Below are 13,461 nucleotides of genomic sequence, written 5' to 3'. Positions count from 1 at the left end.
GAAATCATTCTTGTGTTTGATGTAACAGCATACACTTTAACTATAAATTTAATACTGTATTGGATAAAAAAACAAGAATCAACAACTATGAAGAACTGGACACTTAAGTAATTATGAAAGAAATTGATTTAAGCATGAACAACATGTACCCTTGCTTTCTCAGCTCATCAGTAAATTACACACAGTCACTCATGTGCTACATATATTCCTAAGTAATGTTTTAACATAATTTATCCTGGCACCTCTACCACATAAAAATGTCAACTTAGCTCTTATAAGGAAACAAGAGGCAATATTTGATCTTCCTTTAGTCCATTCCACTGCAAATTCACAACTGAGATCTTCAGTTGAGGCAACCAAGACTCTAGTTTGTTAACTACTCTTTGAAATACAAGTGGATTCAAAGACTCCCACACAAATAAATTTCAAGTCAAGAATGTGCTAAAACAGTGTTGGGAACAAATTCCCCAAGTGTTAGAAAAGTTAGAAACTATTGATTTTCATAAATGCTAATTGATGAAACCATAACTGCATTGTTCTTAATTTATTATTATAATCATCATCATTATAACTTCTATGATATAAGAAGTCTATCCTTTAACATGAAAATGTAGACATACACATTGTATGTTGGAACAGTTTGCCTAAGGAAACTATAATTATCTGAGGCAATATATGATTCAAGTTGTAGAGTGATTTTAATTAGTTGTCAGATTTGTTATCATACTAATCATACAATAAAATCCTGTAATTAACACTATGCATCTTGGAGTCTGCCAGGTGCGTAAGTTTTTATCAAGTTATATTTTATTGATTATAATATGTTTTGCTACTGTTTATCGCATGGCCATTTTATGATAATAAAACTTCAATCTCTCACAATACTGGCGCTTCTAGCTTAGATGAAGGATTTCTGATCCTAAGGAAACAGCTAAGAAACAGAGGCCAAATATATAAAAGCTTTTACAAGATGCAGACATCTGGGCAGAAAGGGGCAGTGACCCTCAGAAAAGGCAAACACCCATGTGAGATATATGGCTCTGTAGGGAATGGATTAAACAGTTTGTAGACGATCACAAAGGGATAGCACAGCAGTTTCTCTGAATTGAATTTGAACAGAGTCTTTGGAGGCTCAGGCAGTGAGAGTTCAAAGCAAACATTACTTGGAGAGAGCTGCAGAGGGGAAAAGACGGCTCAGCAGTAGTTCTTACTCCAGCCTTCATCTGAGTCCTCAGGGGTTTCAATGTTTTCTTTACTGTATCTGCTCTGCCATTAATCCACGTTCCACTGCGTCCCACAGCAGAAATAAGAGAATGCACTGTGGTGGGGTGGCGTGGGGGTGGCAGCCATCAAGTGGGAGATTGACTGGCATAGTGCTTGGATCCCACTGAGGAAATGGAATAATACTTTTCCTGCCACTCAGAGAAAACGTTTCACAGCCTGGGAAGCAAGCACTGCTAGAAATCACTTAAATAGGTTAAATACAGTAATGACTTAGTGACAGTTCTAGACTACATGGATGGAGCTTAAAAGTTTAGTGTACAAACTGGATCAAATTGTTTCTAAGTAACTTAATTTCTATTTGGAAACTGTGTAGAAAAAATTAAAATAAAGAAGTACAAAGCACCTTAGGTCAGTTTTACAACAGCTTCCATTCAACCAATATTCAGCAGCCGTGAGCTGTGTATAGAGGCAGACACATTTAAGACCAGCATTATAGAGGCAGACTCAGGTAGAAGCCAGCATTGACTATACAATGAGCTTGAAGTTAGCCTGGACTGTATGAGACCTTGCCTTACAAAACAAAAAACAGAAAGAAAGAAAATATTGAATTCACCTGTCATATAAAGAATCAGGAAGTTTGAGTAAAAATGAGAAGCAGCAATTACTCAAAATAAATCTTTATGTGACAGAAATGATAGAAGCAATAGTTAAGAACATTATAGACATCATAAATCATTCTATATATTCAAGGCACTAGAAGAATGATTTAGTGTGTTAATCAGAGATATAGGACATAGAACCTCATCCAAATAAAAAAACACATTCCATAATATAAAAAAAATTACAGTGGAAGCAATAATACACCAGAAAGTGAAGTTTCTGACAATGACCATTTAAGAGCAGAATATATCTAAAATTAAACAGCGAATGAGATAATAGTAAGAAAAAGAGTTTTAATCATTAGTATGCAAACTACACACAGCAAACATATATTTAATTGAGTTATTGGAATTACAGGGGAAGGGGAAGAGAAACACCTAATTTTCAATTTTGTTAAAAATCTGTAAGTCAGAGAATTCAAAGAGCTTGTGCTTGCTGGGTTTTGTGTGTCAACATGACACAACCTAGAGTAATTGGAGAAAAGTCCCCTCAGCTGAGGAAATGCCTCCATGAGACCCAGCTGTAAGGCATTTTCTCAATTAGTGATCAGTGGGGGAGGATCCAGTCCATAGTGGGTGGTTCTAAACCTGGGCTGGCGGCCCAGAGTTCTGTAAGAAGGCAGACTGAGCAACCAGGTAAGGAGCACATCCCCATGGACTTTGCATCAGCTCCTGGCTCCTGAGTTCCTGCCCTGACTTTTTTTCAGTAGGAGCAGCAATATGGTCATATAAACCCAATAAACACTGTCATCCCTTACTTGCTTTTTGGTCATGGTGTTTGGTTTCAGCAATATAAAACCTTATGAGGACAAAAAAGCAAGAAAGATGGTTGGATGCAGAGTTGAAGATTGATTAAACTTTACATTTTAATTTTACTATGAAAGATATATGAATTTCTGTTAACTTAAAAAATATTAAAATTTAATTACAAAGTGAATCAAAATATAATTAACACTTTTTGTTTGATTATCATTGTTAAACGTTTGTGGATTTAAACACATCAATATACAAATGTAATCTACTGAGTCTTTTTTTTTTGTTATAAGTATGGTATGATATCAGGGCTGACCACTTGGTGTTAGATAACTAGTGTGCTCATCCCTGGAAAAGATTAATTCTCTTTCTTCTATGGAGAATTAGTTGCCTGTAGTCCTTTGCCTAAAGGTGAGGCCTTGTGACATTTTTATATACCATGTTAGCATATTTATTGGTGTTGCTACTGTCTAGGTCTTATTTAGGTGGCCATATTTTTTAGGTATCAGGGGATGTAGCTTCCCTGTCAATCATGTCTAGGAGATGCAAACTTGCAGTAGAGTTCCTGGACCTCTGGCTCATACATTCTTCCTGCCTTCTCTTCTGTGATGTTCCCTAAGCCTACATTTTGACATATTTTGAATTTAAATATTTCACGTATCCTGTAGAAGATCCAGTTTGGACTCAACACCCACAATGCAACTTCTTTGTAAGTGCAGTTCCAGTTCTGATGCCCTCTTCTGGCTTCCTTGAGCATTCCCAAATGCTAGGATTATTTGTCCATTCTAATACAACATGCCTAAGTATGAGTGATGATAAAAAGTCATGAGAGGCCTTTCAGCATGGGAACACTGAGGAAGAGGGTTCAAACCTTAGTTTAATCTTCTGAGTACTGACTTGAACTATAGATTAAAATAGATGAAAGACTAAGGCAAGTAACAAGGGGTCGGGATAATTTAACAATGATGATCAAGATGCAGTCCTGTGTGTTCTCTGCTGGGGTCCTGGATGAAGTCACATAGATTGTTATCTTAATCATTATCCTATCCAGGCAGGAGCTCCTGTTGCATCTGTTTCAGGATGTGACTTAGCCCGCACAGGTATGTGTTCTCATCAGGGTAGTATAAGCCTGAAGGCTTATCTTTATGTGGGTATAGTTTTAATCCCTTTCTGTTCCTGGAGTCCAAGGTGATTCAAAGGTTTGGACAATTAGTTATTTTGGTGCTTTTAATCTTCATGGGGTGGAGGAAAATGTTATAGAAAGACAGAATCAGGCAGAACAGTCTGCCTCACAGTAAAGGAAACGGTTATACCACCGGGGAAAAAATGACAACTGTGTAGTTGAGCAGGAAGAAATGCTGGTATTCCACAAAGACACTTGTTTCCTTTAATCAGACTACCGCATTATAGAAATAATGGCCTCAGAAATGAAAATTCCCTGAAGAAACTCCTTCAGAGAGAAGAAAATTTTGGGAACTGGGTCAAAGCTGAAGGAAGGTGTTGTCTCCTGGAAACTGATTCCAAACAATTCTAATAATTCTTCCTGGCTCATGATTTAGACTTATTATCTTCAGAGCTTTATTTTATATTTTTAAATATGTTTAGGTGTGGGTCTGCACTTGAGTCCACATGAGGTTAGAGAAAACAGGTGATCTGGAGTTAGAGATGGGTCCAGATGGGACTCAGTGTGATTGCTTGCAACTGAACTAGCTTCTTGGCAAGAAATACATTCTCTTGACTTCTGAACCATCCTTCAAGTCCATTCATTGTATTTCAGGTTAACATACAATTCTTTAATGCTGAAAGCAAGCAGCTGTGTTTTGAAAGTGTGTTTTATAAGGGTGTATATTGACTGTCCATGATAAATACTATGTTAAATGTAGAAAGGCAGTTAAAACAATCCTTGGATGTGACAATATTCAGGGATTTCAGGCTCATAAGTATCTGAAATTATTTATAAAATGTATGTCTAGTATTAGTGGAGATAATGAACCTTGCCCTGGGCCAGCAGCAAATGGTTATATAATTCAATGTATGCTTAGCTCATTCCAAACTCATCATTTTTCCCTTTAAGAAAGGGATGATTGTGGGAGTCAGAAGGGATAGAGGACACCCAGAGAATATGGCCTACAAAATCAACTAAGCAGGGCTCACATGGGGTCACAGAGACTGAAACAAGCGCAGGACATGAGTGCGTCTACTCCAGGACCTCTGAATATATGTTTTAACTGTTAGATTGGTGTTTTTGTGCAACTCCTAACAGTGGGAGTGTGTTTCCCTAGCTCCGTTGTCTTCCCTTGAAACATTTTACCTCCTATTGGGCTGCCTTATCCAGCTTTGACGGTAGGGATTTTGCATTGCCTTATTTTATTTTGTTTTGTCCTCTTTGGCTGTCCTCTTTTGGATGCTTTCTTTTTTCTGGAGAAGAAATGGAGGGGAAGTGAATCTGGGGGAGAGAGTATATGTGGAGTGAGCTAGGAGGGATGGAATATGTGGAAACTGTGATCAAGATGTATTGTAGAGAGATCTATTTTTAATTTAAAAATTTAAAGGACTGTTTTTACTAATTCCTTGATTTCAAAGGGAAAATGATACATCTTTCATTGTTTTGTTTTGGTATTTACCTAATTATTTATTCATTTACTATCTGTTTCTCTGTCTCTGTCTCTGTCTCTGTTTCTCTCCCTCCCTCCCTCCCTCCCTCCCTCCCTCCCTCCCTCCCTCCCTCTCTCTCTCTCTCTCTCTCTCTCTCTCTCTCTCTCTCTCTCTCTCTCTCTCTCTCTCCCTCTCTGTGTAAGCCAGCATATGCTTGCCTGCACATCACAGTACAGCATCCAGAAGTTGGTTCTCTCCTTCCACTTTTTGGATTTCAGTGGTAAAACTCAGATTCTCAGCCTTTGCAAAATGTGCCTTTCCCTATGAGGTATCTCTGAAAAGACTAAGATACAAGTTCTTTTTTATTTTTATAATTTTTTAATTTAAAAATTTTATTTATGAAATTTTTATTATTTTAGTATTGTTATTATTATTTTTAAACACTTTATTAATTATATATAAATTAGAAACAAGCTTGCTTCCTATGTCATTCCCAGCTCCCTCTCAGTCCCCTCTATACCCACTTCCCCCACCAGCCTGCCAGCCTCCCACCCAATCCCCACTCCATTCTCCAGGAAGGATAAGGCCCTCCATGAGGGATCTCTAGAGTCTGTCATGCCTGAGCCCTCCCCATGTATCCAGATTGAGAGAACATCCCTCATTGTGGGATGGGCACACAAAGTCCATTTGTGTGTCAGGGATAAATACTGGTCTACTACCCAAAGCCCCATAGATTGCCTAGGTCTCCTCACTGACACCCACATTCAGGGGTTCTGGATCAGTCACATGCTGGCCTCTCACCCATCAGTCTGGGATCCAAGATCTCCCCCTTGTTCAGGTCAGCTGTTTATCTGGGTCTCACCAGCCCAGTCTTGACCCCTTTGCTCATCTCATCACTCTTCCCTCTCTGTCACTGGGTTCCAGGAGTTCAGTTCAGTGGGTGTCTGCCTCTGTCACTGGATGGAGGTTCTAGAATGGTATGTAAGATAGTTGTCAAAATCATTATCAGGGAGGGGCATTTAAAGTAGTCTATCCACTATTGCTTAGTTTGGCAGTTGGTGTCATCCTTGTAGATCTCTGGAGATCTACACTAGTGGCAGATCTCCCCTCAAACCTAGAATGATTCCCTCTGTTATGGTATCGCTCATCTTGTTCTACTCTATTATTTCCCCAACTCAACCTTCCTGCTCCCCCATGTCCTCCTCTCCTCTCCTCTTTTCCCCCTCTCTTTTTCCTGGCTCCCTACCCTCCTCCACCCTGTACTCCCAATCTGCTCGGTAAATCTTGCCTCATTCGACCTTCTCTAGGGTACCATGCATATCTCTGTTAGGGTTGTTATTATTATTATTTATTTATTTTTTAGTAAGAGCACTCCACTCTCATTATAATGACCAATAATGCACTAGTTCTAATGGTTATTTCCCCCTTCAATGGCTAAATTATGTACTGTCACCGTATTTAATCACAAGATTATCAATAGGATTTTATTACTATATTTGGTATCATGCTTTACAAATTTCTTAAACACATTAATGAATTTATTACACTGATTTTTAAATTTTCTTGATGATGCTGTTATTAAGTGACATTCAAAGTCAAGTAGCATTCTTCTACTACAAATGTTTTAAGTGCAGAGATGAATGCCTACTGTTTCAGTAGACAAGTGGCTGAATCAAAGCAAACTGGATGGCTCAGAAATACTTAGAAGCCTTGGGTAAAGATAATACAGTATTGGTTTTTATTTCTGAGATTGTAATGGATTGAGTTATTTTTATACTGAAGTTCACTTCTGCTTGTACTGTGTCTAAAACATAGGACAATTTCTTGGTCATATCTAGATTTCTGTTCATTGCTAATTTCTGTGATGCTTAGATTTTGCCAATTTGACACAAACTTTGACATATAGGACAGAAAACCTCAGATGAGAACATATTTCCATCAAATTAAACAGCATGGATGTTTGTGGGGTCATTTTCCTAATTACTAATTGATTTAATAGGGCCCCATCCACCGTGGACAGTGCCATTCCTGGCCAGCTAGGATGGGCTGTGTAAGAAAATTAGTTGAGCAAGTCTGGGTGTGCCAGCAAGCAGCTTTCCTTGGTGGTTTCTGCTTCAGTTCCTCATGCCATGTTCCTGCGTATAGTAAAAACAGTCTTTGAAGAATGCTTCTTTTGATACTAATTACTTTAGGATTAAAGAGGGGTGTTATCAAAGATTTTCTGCATCTATCATGCTCACCATGAGATTTCCGTACTTAGGTTTATTTATATGCTTTTTTATATTGATATATTGAACCAAATTGCACTACAAAAAGAATCTATCTTGCTTGAATCGAATGATCTTCTTAATATGTTGTTGACTGGTTACACAGGTGTTTAATTTACTCCTTCACCTGTTGATGGTCACCTAGATCTTAATGCCTAGGATTTTGTGGTGTAGGGTAGAAGAGGTGACATTGTAGGTCAGAAACTAAGAATATATACAGGTATGAGGAGAGAGAGGGTTGTGAGTTTTATTTTGTATTTATCATTTCCTTCCTCCAAATGTCAGGGGAATGTCAAAGCTGCAGTTCCTCTATGGAAAAAAGAAAATGGCTTGCATGCCATAGCAGTAAGACCCATGGAGAGACTAGAACAATGACTTCAGAGCTAGTGCTTTTTCTATTCAAACTTGTGTACTGTCTGTCTTTCTGATTCTGTTGCTGCTACAAAATCAAATGCAAAATCAATTTTGAACTCAGTTTTATCTGAATGAACATTTTACTGTTTTTCACAAACTTATAGAAAATTCCAGTTTAAAATTTCATTATTTCTACATTTCAAAATATGTCAAGATAAGTGTATACTATAATTCATTCATGCTGGGTGCTAAGTGAAGTCTATAAATTTGGCAATCCATTTTTTTAGTTCTGAGAAGTATTTAATGATTTATTAATTATTTCTTACCATCTGTTTTTCTTCCCTGCCCATCTGGACCTTCTATTATTTGGCTTTAGAAATTCAGGAACTGACGGTCTTATTGCTTGACATTTTCTCTTTTCTATATTTTCTTTTATGTTGACTTATTTGTTTTCTGTACAATTTTCTTACTTTTATATTCTGTGTTTCCATTGGATAATTTAGTTATCATATATTTTAAAATAAATTTAAGTAGAGCATTCAATTTTTTAAAAAGACTTTTGTTTTTTATTTAAGAAATTACCTGTGATCTCATTATATGAGTGTACATTAGTAAGTGACTGGACTCTTTATTTTTCTACAGCAGTTGTCCTCACTGTTTCATCTCACTGCAAATTGTTTGCATGTTTATTTTGACCTGATGGTCCAGGTAACGGTTTTCTCAGCTGTCAAATTCATGTAAGCTTCCATCTCTTGATTAAGAGAGGGACACACTTTGTAGAGATAGTTCAGACCTCAAATCCAGTCCTAAGGAGGCTATGATGGAAGCAGAACTAATAGATGACTATAGTTCAAGGCTATCATGGGCTGAATAGAAAGAGCTTATCAAAGAAGAAGGAGGATGAGGAAAGATGGAACAACAGAAATTAAAGGTTGGAGCCGGGCGTTGGTGGTGCACGCCTTTAATCCCAGCACTTGGGAGGTAGAGGCAGGCGGATCTCTGTGACTTCGAGGCCAGCCTGGTCTACAAGAGCTAGTTCCAGGACAGCCTCCAAAGCCACAGAGAAAGCCTGTCTCAAAAAACCAAAAAAAAAAAAAGAAATTAAAGGTTGGTGTTTCAGATTGTTTGGTAAATGTCTTCAATGGAAAACTTAACTCTGAATGACAAAAATGAGTGCTTTTTAGTATACGCCCAATACCATGTTCAAGAGATCCCTCAGATTAGGCCTGTGATTCTTTTTTTGTTTCATTTTTTGTTTTTTTGGAGACAGGGGTTCCCTGTGGCTTGGAGACTGTCCTGGATCTAGCTCTTGCAGACCAGGCTGGTCTCGAACTCATAGAGATCCACCTGCCTCTGCCTACCAAGTCCTCTTAACACAGAGGCTAAAGCTGCGCCAGGAAACATTTTGTTTGATTGGGAAGAACAAGCAACTGAGAAAAGGATGCTCTTTGCCTTCTGAATTAAACATTTCCCATCACTGTTATGAGTGTATACACCCTAGACTCCTAACATGATTGTGCAGTGGTGGGGAACTAATAATCAGATGACTGATCAAATACAAACTCTATCCTCTAGGAATGACCATATGTATTATATTGGAAAGTAGCTGGAAATTCATGTACAAAGATGATTCCTAGTAGATAATGCTTCCTGCTTACTCACTTAAAAGCTTAGAGTCGGCTTTCACAGAACCACTAAACAAATTCCCATTATCTATATAACAAGCTGTCTCTGTTTTGTTATTATACTCTCCAGAACTCCACATATATATTCTTAAATCACTACTATATAGTGGGTTAAGAATTTTTAGAAATGAGCAAAGTTGTCTTTATGTCTTCAATACTCCATATTAAAGAGAAGTTAGCTCAAGAGAAAAATATACTTGTGGTAGTGTCTGCATACATATATTTAGAAAAATAGAGCCTAAAATTTTTCATTATTTTCTAAAGTTTTACAATTCCCAATGTTAAAATTATTAATGTTATGGAGACACTGGGAATGAGATTGGATTTGATACATAATTTGAAAAGTCTTGTCCAAATGCTTAACAGCAATTAGCATATTGTGGTGTGTCTGGATTTGTTTGAAAAGTAAGACTTTGTGATAGACGTGGCTGAAATTCACCAGCTTTGGTGGTTGGAGTCTGAAGGTCAGTAGGTAGTCAACGTGACACTCTGTGTGACATTCACAGAGACATCAAGAATGACTGACAATTGTGAATACCCATTACTTTGGATATTTTTATTAAAAATATTTGCCTTTAATTTCCTCCAGAACATTCTTTTAAATTTTTCCTTTGTCTTCTGTCTGTTTTCTAGTGTTGTCAGCAATGTATATACAATACAATATATTATAATACAATATAAATGTATTATATTTCCAATATAATACATACGGTCATTACTAGAGGACAGAGGTTGTATTTGATCAGTTGGGTTTTGTAAAAAAGAGTGCAGCAGTGATCTTCCTCATTCAATTCTGTGGAATAATTTGAGGATCATTGGTCTTCTTCTTTATAGATCTGGTAGTATTTGATTGAAGTCCATCTGGGCCTGGGATTTTGTTGTTGTTATAATAGAGTTTTGCTTTTAAATCACTGCTGCAATTTCATTCTTTGTTACATATCTGTGTAATTTTGTTTATATATCCACTTGTTTAACTTTGGTGGATGTATGTGTCTAGAAATTAATTTACTTTTTGATTTCTAGATTTTCAAATTTGTTAGAATGAAAGTTTTCAATCCCATAATAATAATAACCCTCTGAATCTCATTAGTGTCAGTAAAGTATCTTCTTTTTCAGCTTCAATTTTATTGCTTTGAGTCTTCTAAATCTTTTGCTCAGTTTGGCTAAAGGATTGCCAGTCATATTTTTTAAAGACATGTTTTTATTCTAATTATGTATATATATATATATGTATATGTATGTGGAGATGGATATGTGCGTGGACATGCAGGTGCCAACAGAATCCTCCTAATCATACATGTTCAAAGGTCCATTTATTTCATTCATTGTTTGCATTTTCTTTTATCTCACATTTCATTTCTTCCCTGGTCTTTGCCATTTCTTACTGTATATTGATTTAGCATTTTGCTTGCCCTTGTTTTGTAAGGCCTTAAGGAACATCACATTGCACTTCATAAAATGTTTATGTTTTCCAATTTGTCAATCAAACAATATTGCATTTCTATGGTTATGTAAAACTCTTGAGTAGGAACCTTGGCAAAGATGATGTTAGAAAGACAAAAAACCGAATGCAATTATGTTCACCAGTTTACATGATCAGGGAATTTTAAATTAATACACATAGAGTTAACTACTCTATAGAAATGGATAAATACCTGGGATCATAAGAGCCAGAGGGCTTGCCCTAACCCCCACCAGCTGCAGTACTCAGGAGAGTGGTCCCTGGCAACACAATAGATTAGCCCTAATGGCACAGATGTGGGAAAGCTACCCTGAGGACCTGAAAGCAGGAGAGCTAGCTGCACAGCTCACTTATTGCTTCAAGAGGTGAATTAGCCAGGGCAATGATGGAGAGCTCACCCTGGTGGTGAGGACAGGGCATAACTGGCAGACAGACCCAGATCCAGGGTTATGACTTCACCCACCCCAATAGCTACCCTATGTATGATCTGCTGGAGCAGGTAAAGTGACCTCACCCAAAGACCCAAAGAAGCAGTATCTTCACAGCACAAGGAAACAACAGATTATCCAAGAAGAGTCTTAGTGACTCACTGTGTTACACTGCAGCTTCCATGGTTAGATTTTTAATTGCCCCCTTTAATGTGTTCCTTTTTTCTCTTAAATTTTGTTTTAGTTGGGGATGGGAACAGGGATGCAGGACGGGTGTGAAGTGAAGGGATTGGGGAAATGAATGAGATGTAAAAGACAAATAGAATAAATAAAAACAAAAGAAAAAAGATACAGGTAAAATTAATAGAGAAACAAATTATCTCTGTGCAGCACTTTAGTCTGTTAAGGTGGACCAGTCTTGAGTCACATCGAGGCTGTGCAATGTAGCCATGGTTGAGTAAATCCAAAGGCCTGGCCCCTTGCAGATGCCCACCTCACCAAGAAGCTACTCAACCTTGTTAAGCAGTTGTGTAACTACATGTCACTTCAGAAAGGAGTCAGTTTGGCTACCAAAACCCTCAGGGAGGTATCTCTGAGTTCATTGTGGTGGTATCATATGCTGAGCCCTTAGAGATCATTCTGCATCTCCCATTGCTGTAGAAAGACAAGAACTTCACCATGTATTGGTGCCTGTGTGACCTCTAGGCCTCTTATCACCTGTTCTGTCACAGTCAAAGAAGGCTCTGAGCTAAAGCAGCAGATCCATCCCAGTCAGCAGTGTATTGAAAGGCCCTTGACGTGGGCCTGTGGCTTCTGAACTTTCCTGTCATTTCCCCCCTTAGCTGTATATCATATTGTCTGATGTAGTGTTTCCAGCCACTTTGATTATAATACTGTACCTTACTTGGTTGTTGTATATTGAATTCGTCTCACAGTGATGTTTTATCCTCAAACCTCCACCACTCATCCCTCTTTCACCATTTTTAGACATCCTTAAATACTATGAAACGCTACCTAAGACAGGAGAGAAGCAGAGTGTCACCATTTAACAGCAGGAAGAAGCAGGAACCTAAGGGAGTGATAGCATCTACTTTCATCTGCAACCCCTTCATGTGTGCAGGGCAGGATGACAGTAACTCCTATCTTTCTGCACACAGGATCTCTGTAAATGTCACCACGACTGAGGAGTGTTCTTTGGGTAGGAGTTGCCCTCACACCTGTCATCTAAGGAGGAAGTTTGATAACATTATGTTTATGTTGGTGCCATTCATTAATGTTCTCCTGTGTTCTTGATGTAACATTATAGTCTCACCCTACTTCCAGAAGTGATCCTCAGGGTTTCAGGAGGATAGTGTTTAATGTCAACTACAGGACATTCTGGAGTACCCTAAACATGGGGAACAGAGGTTGTCGGGGGCTCAGGAGACCAGGAACAGGGAGCAATGGTTGCATAGAATCACTCTTAATAAAAAAAATGTTTGACATTATCTATGACAAATGAAACCACTTGTTACTTTACAATATGTAAAATAAAATTTTGGTTTGGTTTCCCAATTTTCTATGTGTGGGTGGAAAATTATCACAAAATGGATGCTTGTGACTCTAAATCAAAATATGCAATTATGGAAATGGAAACTTCTGGATCTTCCCCCAATTCGTGTATTTCTTGTATATCGTTTTGTTCATTTCAATTTTTTAAAGAATTTTTAACTTTTTGGCATCTGAGAAAAAAATCGTGTTCGGATTTCTTGACAGTTTTAGGAGTGTTATTTTGAAGCACATTAGTTCCAACACTTCCTTGATGTACCTTGCTTATGTCTTTATTTTAAAATAGGATTTATTATGTAGACCATGTTGGCCTAGAACTTAATGTCTATATACTTTTGTTTCTATAGTTCCCAGAATACTGGATTGTACTACCAGCACTACTCCAACAGGCTTTTTAGCACAGTTTGTTGGGAAAGATATTTATTATAACAATTTGATTCATATATCCTACTGATAATTTTAATCATAATCACTACATCTTTAATC

At 37.6% G+C, this 13,461-nt stretch overlaps 1 protein-coding gene and 1 pseudogene across 2 annotated transcripts in view; both read left to right on the top strand.

The window, feature by feature from the left end:
• Fstl5 (follistatin like 5) overlaps positions 1-13,461 on the top strand; it is a 579,517-nt gene that overhangs the window by 191,897 nt on the left and 374,159 nt on the right. The window lies entirely within an intron of this gene.
• Positions 8,753-12,244, top strand: LOC106021608 (annotated as a pseudogene).

Source organism: Mesocricetus auratus, unplaced genomic scaffold (assembly GCF_017639785.1).
Source record: "Mesocricetus auratus isolate SY011 unplaced genomic scaffold, BCM_Maur_2.0 Super-Scaffold_100009, whole genome shotgun sequence".
Lineage (NCBI taxonomy): Eukaryota > Metazoa > Chordata > Mammalia > Rodentia > Cricetidae > Mesocricetus > Mesocricetus auratus.
This window is presented reverse-complemented; position numbering and strand designations above follow the sequence as displayed.